Raw genomic sequence first — 15,102 nt, 5'->3', positions numbered from 1 at the left:
GATGTTTATTGGGTTTGCATGCTCTTGGCTCTGGTTTGTTCATTATCATAACTTAGAGCCTATAACTGACTTAGGTTTGTGTGTATATTCCAAATATATTTAGTAGACTCAATTCCCTGAAGAGACCATGTGGTTATCATTAATAAACAAAATGGGAGAAAATAACAAGTGGAAAGGAAAGAGATGAAACAAGGGGACAGTGTTATGGAAAGCTACAAGTTAGTATTCAGTTCCAGTTAATCATTCCATGAGGATAAAAAGACTGAATATACCTAATTTTTGGACTTTTCAACAGAAGATAAAAATCTGCAGATTTGTATGACTTAAGTATACTTAAGGCACTGCAGGGTCAACGTTCTATAATTTCTCATTTATAATAATGAAAGAGTAATTTTCAGTTTTAAATTTTAAAATAAATAGGAGGGCCTCCCTGGTGGCACAAGGGGTTTAGCACAAAACTGTGAATGTGAAGGTATCCGCAGCCACTGAAGCATGAGTTCGATCCCCAGCCAGGAAGCTACCCACACATGGTACAGCAGACCTTTCCTGTCTTACCCACTGCTCCCCTCAGCAGTGTATTTCAGTCTGCCTGTTCTGTTCCCCACTCTGTCTCTGGTGAATCCTCTCACTCCCCACACCTCTGGCCTGTACCCCAGTTTTTGTATACATAAATACATAAATCTTTTAAAAAATAAAATAAATTGGAGCTATTAAATTTATATTATATAGTTTACTCAACAGCATAGACATATAAACATGCATATTTATAAAAATTCTAATATCATACTATGGAATTTAATTTTTATCACCAATTTTTCTATCCAACAATGAGGTGACTTTTGGAAAATATTAATTGGAATGATTTTTTATTCCTCCCAAATAATTTTCCCCTGTAGTGTTCTCTTGTGAGCAAGCTAAGAGGCTTAACTGTTGGAAACATGGATATACCAATTAGAGCAATAAAATTATTACCAGGTTTTGACTTTCAAATTAGTCACTAAAGTCACTAAGAATTTATGAGTCTTTGGTGAGACAGTATTCTAGAAAGCTAGGCATTATTGAGAAGAATATTTTCTAAATTCCTTAAGCTCCTATTAACATATCAAGAGCCAGTTTTGAAAGAGTCAAGCTTGAGTAGTCAGTTTTATTCTAAGCCAGGTAATGAGAACTTAGTATATGATGTAATAGAAATCCTACCTGCCAAAATAAGATGTGAAAAGTTGAGTTGGAAGTGAGAAAAATTCTGAGAATGTTTTAGTAAAATAAGGGATAGGACAGTTTATCATTTTTCTCTCTAAGAGAATCTTCAAAATGGTATACACATATGTGTGCGTGCGCACACACACACACACATAGACGTAGTGGAATATCAACTTGGAAACCAACTTTCAAAATGGTCCATAGGGTATCATATGTTACTATTTAGTAATGTAAGAACACAAAATAAATACAATAGACTTTGCTCATTGATACACATGGCATGTGTAAATCCATGAAATCAGTGAATAGAGAGGAAAAGCCTTTGTAGAAATAGACAAGATCTGTTTAGGAGAATAATTAAAATAACCAACTCTATCTGCTTTCTTAAAATATTACAAAATAAATTTGTCCAAATGGTAATAACTGCCATTTTTGAATTATTGGCTCATAGGTTTTAATTATATGCTTTTCTTTAATATCATATTTAAAAAAATTAACAATGACTGGTAGAGTCAGAAATATCTAGTATTTCTCAGCTTTGGATAAAGAATAAATTCTGATTACATGCTTAGTATTTTCTAATTCTTTCTAAGGAGACTTAGCCTTAGATAAAAGTAATATTTTTTTTTTTTCCATGTAGGCCATTGTAATAAGAATGTTGCTCCTTTGCTCTCTTCCTCAGAGAAACTTGTGCCTAATGAGTGTGTTTTGGTGGCCTTATCTCTGCCTCACTGCAGCTTGGGATAGCTATTGGCATTCTCATTGGTCAATAAATAACTAGGGAAGCTCCTTGCAAAGCCAAGACAGGTACATCTAAGTGAATGTGTTTCTGGGTGGATATGTCCTGTGCACACAGCAGTGAATAGTTTCCATAAAATACTTTTTTATTTTGCATGTTTTTTTTTAAGATTGATTTATTTATGCATACAAGAACTGGGGGGTAAGCCAGAGATGGGGGGTGGGGGAGGGGTGAGAGGCTTCACCAGAGACAGAGTGGGAAGCAGAACATACTGACATACACTGTTGAGTGGAGCAGTGGGCAAGACAGGAAAGGTCTGCTCCGCCATGTGGTTCACCTCCCTGGCCAGCCGGGGAATTGAACTCCTGCTGTAGTGGCTGGCGACAGCTTGATAGTGCTGTCTTTAACCCCTGTGCCACCAGGGAGGCCCTATTTTGCCTGTTTAAAGCAGTATTTGATCCTACTCTCATGATCTCTGCAAACTCACTCAGAATTCAGAGTACAAACATGAATATGTATAAATGGTATTTGGATAACACAAATTTTGAAAAATTGTGCTCATGTGTCCACATTTTGTGTATCTTTAAAATGTTGGGTTGTTGGTAAAGTCATGACATGAAAAATGCATCATGACTTTTCTGACAACCCAATACTTTAGAAGTGAATGAAAGCAGTTGGCTTACTAAGCTCCATGGATTGACACCAGTGTGTGACATCCTGTAGGTAGCTGATAAACATTTGTGGAAAGACAGGAAGGGAAAATGATCAGAAATTTGTTGTGAGACCATTGTTAGATGTAGTGTAATTCACTTTACATACAGAAAATGAATTGCCTTATAGATTTAAGCAATAACACCTAACTCAGACAATCGTCTTCATAATTTGTATGAAGCTGCTGTCAACGTACAGACCTAGGAAAACTGGTGTGGTAGAGTGTTTGCTAGGGAAGTTATTTGAAGAAATGTAGAAGAGAGAAAAGATCATCAGGGAGTTCCCTGAGGGCCAGTGAATTTTCAGCTTAGTTTACATTATCATCTTTCCTTTAATAGAAAAAAGTCACTAGATTGCACCACTTAATCCACTTAAATACATGAGCGCGCACACACACACTCACACAGATACACACACACACCGACGTGGACTTTTAGGTAGGTGAATGACAGAAGCCCTTATATTCAAGTGACATGCTTCTCTAGAGACTGAAATTTTGATTCCTCTTCTGTTATGATTCACTGTCTTTGGATAGTAAAGTACCCCAATGTAAGGCAGGATCAATGGGTCCAGGAAACATATTATTTTTGATGCTGTATAAATTTGTGAATATCTAAACAAAAGTTCTTGTGAATCACACAGTATTAGTGCACACAAGGAGCAGAGGTTCTGCAGAGAGATTTGAGGCTAACATGTAAATGAACCTCATTTGCTACTCCTCTGTAAATGTTCCTAGGATGATAAAACCTATAAATGCACTTCTTTAAAAGTAAAGCTGGGGGCCTCCCTGGTGGTGCAAGGGGTTAACCACAGCACTGTGAAGCTATCCACAGCCTCTGCAGCACAAGTTCAATCCCCAGCCGGCCAGGGAGCAACACACATGGCACAGCAGACCTCTCCTGCCTCGCCAGCTGCTCCCCTCAGCGGTGTATTTCAGTCAGTCTGCCAGTTCTGTTCCTCACTCTGTCTCTGGTGAATCCTCTCACCCTCCACCTCTGGCCTGTACCCCAGTTCTTGTATACATAAACAAATAAATCTTTAAAAAAATAAAAGTAAAGCTATGCATTTTCCCTTTGCATTGCTACACAAGAATGCTGATATGTAATCAATGGCCTCAACAGATCTCTCAGAGTCAAATTTCATAGTCTTGTTAATGTTGTCATTTTCACATTTTTAAAAAAGATGTATTGATTTAGGCATACAAGAGCTAGGGTGTAGGAGGAGGTGAGAGGATTCACCAGGGACAGACTAGGGAGCAGAACAGGTGGATTGACAATAAACACTTCTGAGGGGAGCAGCGGGGGAGTCAGGAGGGGTCTGCTGTGCCATGTGGGTTAGCTCCCTGGCTGGGGAGTAAACCTGTCCTGCAATAGCAGGCAATAGCTCCATAGTGCTGAGACTTAACCCCTTGCACCACCAAGGGGGACCTCATTTTCACATTTTGATAAACATACTTAGAAGGAAGAAAAAATAAGGTTACCATTATCCACTTGGCTATCACTTCATTTTCTCTTTTATTATTATTTTTTTCTGTCCCTAACCTATCTTTAAAGGAAATTGAAATTGCACATGGATATAAAATAATAGGAAATGTAGGTGTAAAAATTGTATTAAAAAAGGGTTTTTTTCCCCTTTCTAAACATTACTTCTCAGAAATAAGAATATTTTATATCAGTGTTTTCTCAATGCCTTTTTACTTCTCCTTGTTTGTTAAGTTAGTGGGTAGGCCTTTCAGCAATGGGAATTTACTATCTGAAATGCAGCCTAGCCTCACTACAGGCCAGCCTGCTACACTAAGCTTTAAAGAATAACTTACCTTGACGGTGCCTGTTCCACATTAAATTTTATGCATAACAATTAAATTCCCTTCTGCGCCATCTAGTTTATTGGTTGTTTTAATTTAGGTTTTTTCAACGTGTCCTCCCAATTTACCCATAGTGGGGCCAGATATTCTCACTTAGTTTTTCACAAATTCCCTGCATGTAGCTCGTTCAGCAAATTCTCTGTGGGCATAGTTGTAACATGACTTATACTTTAGAGTTAAATATCCATACATTAGACCTCACAAGAAAGTGGGCATATTGCTACTTCTGTTTAGTTGAGATACTGAGACATGATACAATTTTCAGAAAAGCTACCTTGCTTGACTTTGAAGTTAAACCTTTTTCCTTTTTTTTAATTACAGGCTGTTAGGAGTTACCTGTTGCATATGTTAGGGAGGTCCCTCATTAGTTCTTTAAATTGGAGTTAACTGCTCTCTTCTATTTATTCCTCCAAAAATTATATATGTGTTTATAATATATAAATATTCTTCGCAGAAGAAATTGGCAAGCACACTGGGCCTCCCTGGTGGTGCAAGGGGTTAAGTCTCAGCACTATGTAGGTATCGGCAGCCACTGCAGCACAAGTTCAATCCCCGGACAGGGAGGTGACCCACATGGCACAGTAGACCTCTCTTGTCTCACCTGCTGCTCCCCTCAGGAGTGAGTTTGTCAATCCTCCTGTTCTGCTCCCTCTCTGTCTCTGGTGAATCCTCTCACCACCTGCACCTCTGGCCTACACCCCCACTCTTCTATGCATACATAAATGAAATAAATATTTTTGAAAAATAAAGAAATTGGTTAGCACTAAAAGTGCTAGACACTGTTTGAAGGGCTGAGGCTACAATGGTGAATAATATAAATAAAAACATTTTCCCTCTTAGGACTTACATCTTTTGGAGGTAAAACAGAATATAACCAAAAGCATAATAAAAACACATATTATAGAGCCAAAAAGATAGAAGGTATATGTTCTATCAGATAGTAACAGATGAGAGGGTAGGAGTGGGTCTGCTATTTTAAATTTGGTGAAGGAATAGCGGTGTATCTTCAGGAGAGAGAATGATCCATTTGCATAACTGGGGAAGATTAATCCAGGCAGAACAAAGAACCAGTGAAGAGTGGGAATTATTCTGAGACCAGGGAGAAAGGGAATATCTGGAGTGTAGTAATAGAGAGTAGATGCATCTAGAAAGATAATGTGCAACTTTAAAGGCCCTCTTAGAGAAGCTGGTTTTTTACCTTAATGAAATGGATTGATATAATCTTATTTAGATTTTAACTACATGCCCTTAACCCTAGTCACTTCCTTTTCCCTGACACATTTACAATACTTGTGTGTTGAATATATTCCTCATCCCATTTTGTTATTTTACTATTTATGTATTTTAAAACAGTATGTAGACTTGTTTATACATAGTTTTACATACTTCCATACAAAAACATTCATATTATTAAGGAAGGCTTTTTATTTTTACTTAAGATATTTATACTTCAGAAGGAAAAATAATAGTACCTGCAACAAAAATTGCCGTAATATATAGATATTACTTGCAATGAAAGTCATAAAGCTATATATTATTCATTGTAATAGAATTTGAATACATGTAAAATGCTTAGAATAGTGCCTAGCACACACGTAAAATTAAAGAACTATCAACTTTATTATTAAAAGAATATATTTTCTGGCCTTCCCCAGTGGCACCGCGGTTGCGCCCTGGGTTGCGAAGCTGCCCGCAGCTTCTGCAGCACCGGCTCAATTCCCGGCCACCGGCAAGGATCCCACATGGCAAGCAGACCTCTCCTGCCGCCCACTGCTCCCCTCAGCAGTATACTTCGTCACTGTGCCTGTTCTACTCTCCGCTCTGGCTCTGGTGAATTCTCTCACCGTCCCGCGCCTCTGACTGTAAATAAATCTTTGGAAAAAAAAAAAAAAGAATATATTTTCTAGGTCTTGGTTTATTTTCTGAGCAAGGTTATATAGTTTCCTCTACTATGCATTGCTTTCTCTTATTTGTTCATTTTAAGTTTGCATGTTTGTTTTTCTTATTCATTTTATTTTGTTTGTCTTATTTATATGTTTGCAAATATTTAAGTGTGATTACTATTCATGATAAATTTTGTCAAAATATTCCTCTAGATTTATGTTTTTAACTAGTTCATGATATCACTTGTTGAGATATCCTTTTTTGTTATATTAAACTTATTGCTTTGTTATGGGGAAGTTTAGCAATTTTCCCTTTATATAATCTTTATACCTTATTAAAAATATCTTCCTATGTTCAAGTGGAAAAAATCAAAATCAAAATCAAACTTCATCTATATGTTCACAAATACTTTTAATTTCTTCCTCATTTAGATCATTAATAAGGAAAGTTATTTTCCATTGTGGCAATCTTTCTATTACAAGTTATACAAGTGTCCTCTCCCTGGTTGGTTTGCAGTGCCACCACCCCTCAGTTAGCCAAGTAACTATCTTGTGTTTGTTAGCCAAGTAACTATCTTGTGTTTGTTCATAGCATTTTTGGGGGCAGAATATATCATTAATTTATCTATGTATTCATATTAACTGCAGAGGCCAGTTAAAAATGTAGGAGTTTTTTTTTTTTTTTTTTTTTTTTTTTTTAAAGTGACATCATTGGAGCTGGAACTTGACCAAGAATTTACCAAGGACACATATCTGGGATACAGGTTTTTGCTAAATTTGGTTTAACAAATTGGGTCTGAAAGTGAATATAAAAAATGCGAACCATTTTCTATGCACTACAACATCTAAATTTCTTCATGTCTTAGTTTTGTAATCTTATGTTTGAATAATTATTAAGCATGAACTCAAACGTATTTTATGTCTCATGTTTCAAGTGATTTATACACGCATTTAACGAAAAACAATTATTCAATATCTAATCTGTGATGGACTATAACTCAAGACATGGGAACTACAAACTGTCAGCTTGTCATGTTTTCTACCCTCATGAAGCTCATAGTCTAGGGTAGATGCATTAAGAAATAACTTTGATGTGATAGTCTAGAAAAGGGACAGATGAAGGGCTATGGAATAGAGTGAAGGAAGGGTTATTCTTCCAATAGAACATCAGAAAATTCTTCATAAAAGTGATCATGTTTGAGTGGAATCTCAATAAGAAAATTTAAATTTCACTAAGCAGAAAAAAATAACACTTTTTTTACTAGTAAGAATGACAAAGGCACAGACATGGACCATGGATGTTCAAGAAGTAGTGGCTGTTCTTTAATAACTAAAGCAAAATATCAGGAGAGGGGGAAAGAAGTTGGAAATTAATCTAGAAAATAGATTGGAGTGAGATTTTGAAGAGATTTGCATGAAGAGTTTGGATGTAATTCTATAGAAATGACAACCATTGAAATTTTGAAATAGGCAAGTCACATCATCAGACTAGTAATTCAAACAATGTCAGATTGATGGACAGACCTAAAGACATAACAACTAAGATTTACTAAAGTGTATTTGCATAAATCAAGAAACGGGTTTCTAAATTTCTGTAATAAACTCTTAACTAATGATATTCTATCTTTGCCTCCTGTAAAATCATCAGACACAGCAGCCAGAACTAGTCTTTTAAAAGCCATATCAGGTCATGTCACTTCTCTGCTCAACTCCTGTTATCATTCTCCAAATCCTTGTAATCAATAGCCTACACATTCCCATAACCTGTATGACCTGCTCTCCTAGTACTCTTACCCTGTCTCTCTCCATTCCAGTCCCACTGCCTTCTTTGCTGATTCTTATATGTGCCAGCTATGTTTCCATCTAAAGACTCTTGCTCTGTAAATGCCAGTTAATTCCTTCTTTGCTTTTAAATCTTGCCTCAAGTGGCATCTTCTTATTGTGGACTTTCCTGAACACTCTATTAAAATCATGAACGTCTGTCTCCACCTAACATTTATAATCCCCTATATCCTGATTTAGTTTTGTCCCCCAAAGCATTTGTTACTCGCCAACATACTGTATAACTCACTATTTTATTTTACTTATTGTCCTTTCTTGCTAGAATTTAAACTGGGATCTTCTTTTTGTTTCAATAAAGTATCCCAAAGTGCCTAAAACTCTGGGCTTTTGATTCTTAAAATGTTTTAACAATTGAAATGATGACACATTTAAAACACTGTGACACTTCTGGGGGAATAATTGGACAGTTTCAAGATAAATTTTAGTGAATTTTTGAATAACGCTGATTTTATTGCCATTAAGAGAGCTGAAAGAATTGAATCTGATACCTATTTCTCTAGCTCGGTTGAATCAGTAGATCACAGTTGGGATTAGTCTGCATTCTGCTTTCTGTCGAGTATTAATTTTAACACCATGTAAGAATTGCATAGAAACAAACACAAGTTCACATTTTTTTTAAATTATCTTATTAGGTGTAATTATATGAATATAGATTGTAGTTTCTTTAATGTCTGATAAAAATATTTTTGATGATTTATTTATTTATTTGTAGACAAATTGGGGTGTAGGCCAGAGGCATGGGGAATGAGATAGTTTACCAGAGAATGTCTGATAAAAACTTACAGTTTGTCCTTAAGAGAAAGAAAGAGAGAAAGGCTTTCACATAATCATCCATATTCTTTAACTATTATAAGTCAAGTAAATGGGAAAGTAGATTACTATCCTAATTTATATCTAAATCAAATTACCTTCCATTGATCTTGTTTCATTTTCTTTACTATGGGAGCATTGTTCATTTGATTCCCCATTGTCCTCTCTTGCATGGGTGCAATTATTTGCTTTGGTGGTAGTCTGCTGTCTTCCCATGATCCTGCATAGGATCATGACTGTTGTATATTGAATAATGTGGCCCTGTGAGGTGAAAAAGAAAAAGAAAAAGAAAGAAACTTTGCTAAGGCCTGGGTTCATTAGATCTCCTTTATACGTTCAAAGGAGAACTTATTCATTAACTTATTTATTTATTCATTCATTCATTCATTTATTTATTTGCAGTTTCCATAAAACAAATTATTTAACACTAATCAGACTAAATTCCTTCATTTATAAAATGATTCTTCTGTTTATTGTCATTAAAACAAATGCAGTATCTTTGAAAATTATAATGTGAAATAAAAGTATGAGAAAGAGGCCTTATTCTGAAGAGTGTAGTGGGGTTCGTGCACAAAATCCCAAGTAGAACAATTTATGATACTTGCTTTTCAGAAAATTATTCTATTTGGTGAACAAAAAACTAATTTTACTTTTTTTTTTTTTCATTAACCAAACTTATTGCCAGGTTCTAGAGTTGTTTTTTTTTTTTTTTTCTTGAATACTAGACAACAATAGGCTGAGTTGTCACGTTTATATTTTTGCTTCACAACTTGGCGTGGTGTATGATCACTCAGGGACCTCTTTAAACTCTACACTACCTCATATCAGAATATTTCCTGACTCGAAACACTGCCAAATTAGTATCTCTAAGGGAGTTAAGTGTTTTAAAAATTAATCCATGACTCTAATTTCACCTTCAGCACACTTGCCAGAATCTGATAATATGTAGTCACTAATATAGCTACATACTATTTTTTATTAAATCTAAGATTTGCGTTTTCCATTTTGATTACTTTCTTGGAAATTTCCATAATTGGTAATCCTTTAATTTTTTCTTACAATTGTTATTGCTAAATTTAATATTGTATTACATAAATCAAAGTTAATGGTAATTTTTCTTCTTTTTGTACTTAGAAAATGTATTAATTGGAGTAATAAAACATTATAGGCAAGAGAGGATTATTTTGATCCTCAAAGAACAAAAAATATTAATGCAAGAAAGTTTAATGCTGTAGTAAGGACACTGAACTAGGTTATCAAAGCTCTGAATTTGGTCTTAAGTCTTCTACTTGCTGGATATTGGGCAAAAATTTTACTTTTTTAGCTCAATTCCCTTACCTGAATAATAAGAAACCACATCATTTGTTAATATCTATTACTTTAAAAATTCTATAAGTATTATCTGATACCTTTCCGGTGGAAAGATGGCAATTAGTGAGAAAGAGAATTTAAAAAAAAGTTGTTCAATGAAAGGAACTCAAAGATTTGTGACGTAGAGAGCATTAAAAATTTTTAAAGTCTTTGGAGAAGATAGTGTGTGCTGATTGTAACAGAACTTAAAATAACAGCTTAGAGAGCAATTCAATTATCTTTATAGGATTCTCTTTCTAGATAGTATAAAATCCTGCACCCAGGGATATATAACAGCCTGAATTCTCTTTGAAACTACGTTTGATATGACTGTCAAGCTAGGTTTGTTTTGCTTTCCATGTATTGTGTCTAATTACTTTGTTCATTTCAGTACCCCTAAACAACTCCTTTTTTTTAAACTGTAGAATTGTCTTTATTTTATTTTTATATTATTTTTTCTACTTATTCTTCATTGAAGTACCATTGATTTGACAGAATAACAGTGGAAGTTCCACCAAAATTTCAGTATCTATTCTTCAAGATTCTTCTTTTAATTCTGAGCCAAAAATAACATATTTCAGCTCATTCAAAAGAAAAAAAAATGTTATATTAATTATTTATCATAATGTTAGGAAGTTTTAATAAATAAACAATAAAGGCAATAGAGGAAGATGAGAAGCGTAAAAGCAATTTCATTTTTAACCATTTCTGCTGATGTGATTATTCTTTCTGGAAATTTCTATCATGAAAGTGTGAATGCTAAGGTTTTCTGGCAAAGCCCAGATTTTCCCCCAGATAAAGGGGGGGGGAAGCAAAGATAGCTCTTATGGGGGAAAAAAAAAGCAAAGCTACCTCCTAGGCTTATAGTTCTCTGGGAAAACAAAATATCCATTGACAATTTGCTACATCCATGCACAACACTGGAACTCAAGAATGTATGTAAGATCTGTTTTATTGCTTTCTTGCCTGCCCATTTTTTACCTAAAAAATGTTCCCATTCCTCTGGCATCTTCACTTCAAGATATGCTTTTTTGCTGTCTTTTTCTTCATGGTCACTCCATGCAATGTAGTCCTACTCTGTGCTTCCCAATATTCTTTTTTTGTTAAGATAAATTTTATTTATTTATGCATGCAAGAACTGGGGTGTAGGCCAGAGATACGGGTGGTGTGAGGATTCACCAGAGGCAGAGTGGAGAGAACAGGTATATTGACTGAAATACACTGCTGAGGAGAGCAGTGGGCGAGAAAGGAGAGGTCTGCTGTGCCATGTGGTTTAGCTCCCTGGCCTGGGATGGAACTCATGCTGCAGTGGCTGGCAATAGCCCGATTGTGCTGAGACTTTAACCCCTGTACCACCAGGGAGGCCCACGTCCTCCAAAACTTCAGACTTGAAATTCAGTAAACATAGTTTTCTCATGAACTTGTACTCCAAGAACTAACTAAATTATTTCATCTTGCCACCAATTTCCATATTATTAATGAGAAACACAGTTGGTGTTGAAAATATTGCCTAAGAAAACTATGTGCTTAATAACACTCCTCCGGAGGGGAAAAATGTGGTGCTTTGAGGTGAGATAACCTCAAATATATAATTGCATGGAAAATTTTTTTTGCTAACTTTTTGTTTTGATCAATTTTAAATCAACAGCAAAGTTGAGAGAATAGTATTATAAACAGCTATAATTACCAATTGTTAACATTTTACTAACTGAACTTTCTTTACACACATACACACACACATGCACACACACACACTTTTGCTGAATCATTGTTAAGTAAGTTGCATGAACCATGACTCTAAATATTTCTTCATTTTGATCCCAAAATTTAGAATCCCATATTAGGATATTCTTCCCCATGATCACAATAATTACATAATTATAATTCTCAAGAATTTCATAATTGATATTTTTATCTTATGTACTGTTCATTATCAAATAGCCTCAATTTTATCAATAATGTCCTTAATAGTTCTCTTATTGTGGGGTTGAACAAAGATTCAGTCAAGAATCACGTTTATAGTTAATTGGCATAACTCTTTAGTCTATTTTCAGCTAAAGTAGTGCCCTGCCTTATATGATATTGGCTCATGGTATTAAAACTTTTGAAAAATCCAATATATCTGTTTTTGTGATATAATCTGTATTTGTTCAATTATAGTATCATAATTAAGCTAAAATTAAACATTCGTGGTAAAGTTGTTACATAAGTTCATGCTGGATTCTCTTCAGTATATATCTATATCATTAGTTTGATCTATTATTGGTGATGGTTCTCTCCATTATAACTTTTGTAATTACTTTTAATTTATTTTTTAAAGGTTTATTTATTTATGCATACAAGAGCTGGGGCACAGGCCAGAGATGCAGGGGATGAGAGGATTCACCAGAAACAGAGTGGGGAACAGTACAGGCAGACTGACCAAAGCACACTGCTGAGGGGAGCAGCAGGCAAGAAAGGAGAGGTCTGTTTTGCCATGTGGGTTGCTCTCTGGGTGGCCAGAGATCAAACTCATGCTGGAGAGGCTGCAGATTGCTTCATGTGCGGTGCTCAACCTTTTGCACCACCAGGGAGGCCCTAATTTAATTTATTTTTTGGGGGGGGGGAGGAGGAGAAATAAATCTCCTCAGTTAATTTTCTTTTATAGAATTTGGCAATAGTTTGCAGAAATTGGTGACTTTTTGAGATCTTGTGAATATAAATGTATGGAGATATCCATTCTCACTTAAGCTTAAGTTCTCTTTCTGATCTGCTGTTATAGTATCTAAGTTGGACTCCAATATATTTTTGGAAGAGATAGCATTATTATTTAGTAGGTTCTATACATTTCTTCTTTATTAAGGTATTAGGAATTTCATGTAACTTAATTTTTTTCAGAACTTTTGTTTGCTTGTTTTTGGTATTTTCCGTAAGGATCTCATGGAGTTGCTATGCATTATTTTATTAGGTGCGTTTTAAAAGTCAAATAAGTTTATCAACGTGACCAGGTGCTTGCCATATTTTCCACTCTGATCAAAAGAACACCATTTGGAAATAGGATATACTATTTCAAAGAAAATAATACAAATGCAATATTATCTTTCTTGTGAATATGCTATACTTTGACAATGCCTTCATCTGTGCTAGTAGAAAGTGTAATGAGAAAAATCTTTGTCCCTTAGGAGGGATTCTCTCCTTGTCTATGAAGATGATAAATTATTTTCATTTTCTAATTTGGGAAGATAGCCAAATGCCCTACAGAGTTTGATCTTCTCTATTCTAGAGAATTACTTGGATTTAACAGATCAAGTTGACCATATATATGTCTTCATTTGATTATCAGTTTATGATAGTGAGTTATAATGATATCCTTCAGCTTTGAGACTGGCTATCTATTTTATTTAAATAGCAATAGAAGCATTTTCCTCACCACCTAAATTTAGCTATCTCTTACAGTGTAACAATTTTCTTAGAGAAAAAGGGTTATTAATGAGAAATAGCACAATGTCTACAAATGAGGGTAAGGCCCATACATTTATTTGATTTCTCACAATTTGACATTTATTGTTTTCAAAGTAATAATTTCCAGATGACTAATTTGATCAATTTTGTCCTACTCCTCAGATAACCAAGGCACAACCAAGTTTAATTTCTATATCAATTCACTATCTTGAGACAGAGGGATAAGTAAGATATTCTCAACACAGTTAAGTGATTATCAAGAATTGACACATCAGGAGACTTATTTCTATTTTGTGCTTCTTCTGTATTCATAATTTATAAATTTGACCAAATGACCTGCAAATTTGGTTAAGACCTTTAGTGTATGAAACATTAAAAAAGTCTACATAGTTTGTTTTCTGGGATTTAATAAAGAATAGGAAATGTTTTGACTTCATCATCTATTCCAATATTAGTATGAATAATAAATACACCATCTCTCTATGTCTGTTCTCTAAGGCATAGAATGTCCAGATAGAAAACCAGCATGGGGATAGTACAGACCACTTAAAAGTCTGTATAGTCTATGAGAAATAAAACTCATCTGCACCAGCAAAGTGAGGCTGCTTACCTTCTATTTATCATTCAGGTGTACATTGTGAAAGCAATTTATGACTAAGCACAGATAAGTGTTATTACTCATGTCCTATCCTGGGGAAATTATATAGTGTTGACATGCTATGAGAGTTCTCTTTCACTTAAGTCTTTTTTCTTTGAAAATCCTTTTATTGGTAACTTTTCTGTCTTAGATTCCTTAACTTCTTTATAGGAGTACTGTGAGAGTTTCATTTAAGGAATGTGATTTGTAGGAAGGGGCATTATAATGTTCAGTGTAAATTGGAAATACCTCTTTAGTTAAAAATTTCAGAACCACTATCGTATATTTATATCTCTCAACTAAACAGTTAATAACACTATTTTCTGATTGTACTGTTACTGTGCTTTATTTCTACATTTTTACTTCTTTTTTCTAAATATTTTACAATGTCTCTAACAAAAGCAGGGATGGATAAATCACAAATTTGAAATATATTTCCCAGCCATGAGAGGCACAGGCAACCAGTGTTCACAAGAGACTCTGAAGTTTTACATTTTAAGAACACTTTAAATCAACGATATTTGAGTGACTGGCTAATTTGAACTAGTGCTTCCCAATTGTTTAATGTTCCATAAATGAACTACTGCTAAAAATAATGGAATGTTCACTTCTAATTTTCAAATAA

Source organism: Talpa occidentalis, unplaced genomic scaffold (assembly GCF_014898055.3).
Source record: "Talpa occidentalis isolate TD23 unplaced genomic scaffold, MPIMG_talOcc4v2.1 talOcc4.9, whole genome shotgun sequence".
NCBI classification, from domain to species: Eukaryota; Metazoa; Chordata; class Mammalia; order Eulipotyphla; family Talpidae; genus Talpa; species Talpa occidentalis.
The sequence above is the reverse complement of the archived record's forward strand: the minus strand, read 5'-3'. Positions refer to the sequence as shown.